Genomic DNA, 503 nt, shown 5'->3' on the forward strand with positions numbered 1-503 from the left:
TCTAACACTATAATGTTATCTTTCCACGGAACTAGAACTAAGAACATCTCTATGAGGTCAATAAGAAATAATCAGCAGTATATAGGTTGTAGTCTCACACTTCGGAAATTAGACAGCACTACTTAGAGATCTACATCTATTTCTGTAGTAAATGAAGTGAAGTACATTGCAGAGGAAAAGATGTATGTGCGATAAGGTACTATTAGCATACCTTCCTAAGAGAAAAGGGGCTATCAGCGAATTACCATCATTCATATCTGCCTCCCATGAATCAGATAAACATAAAAAACTTTATCTGGGATTATGAAGGCGAAAGCATATTACATCAATAATATGCATGTGAGAATAGAAACTAATTCACAGCAGATTTGTTGCTGTGAAGATAATCAATTGGGTATGCTAAACGCAAATTGGGGCTGACAAATTATTAACTTATCAAATTTCCATAGAAGTTTGAACGGCAATTAAAACACAGTCAACCCTTCATCTTTCAATTTTATTTG

The 503-nt window shown here is 34.2% G+C and overlaps 1 non-coding gene across 1 annotated transcript; it reads right to left on the reverse strand.

Annotated features, from left to right (window-relative positions):
- Positions 1–182: 182 nt before the first annotated feature.
- Positions 183–302, reverse strand: LOC112095025. The gene has a single exon (XR_002903735.1). It is a non-coding gene; the product is annotated as a small nucleolar RNA snoR83 (small nucleolar RNA).
- Positions 303–503: the final 201 nt, after the last annotated feature.

The sequence above is a fragment of the Morus notabilis genome, unplaced genomic scaffold, assembly GCF_000414095.1.
Source record: "Morus notabilis unplaced genomic scaffold, ASM41409v2 C11365654, whole genome shotgun sequence".
In the NCBI taxonomy this organism is placed as follows: Eukaryota; Viridiplantae; Streptophyta; class Magnoliopsida; order Rosales; family Moraceae; genus Morus; species Morus notabilis.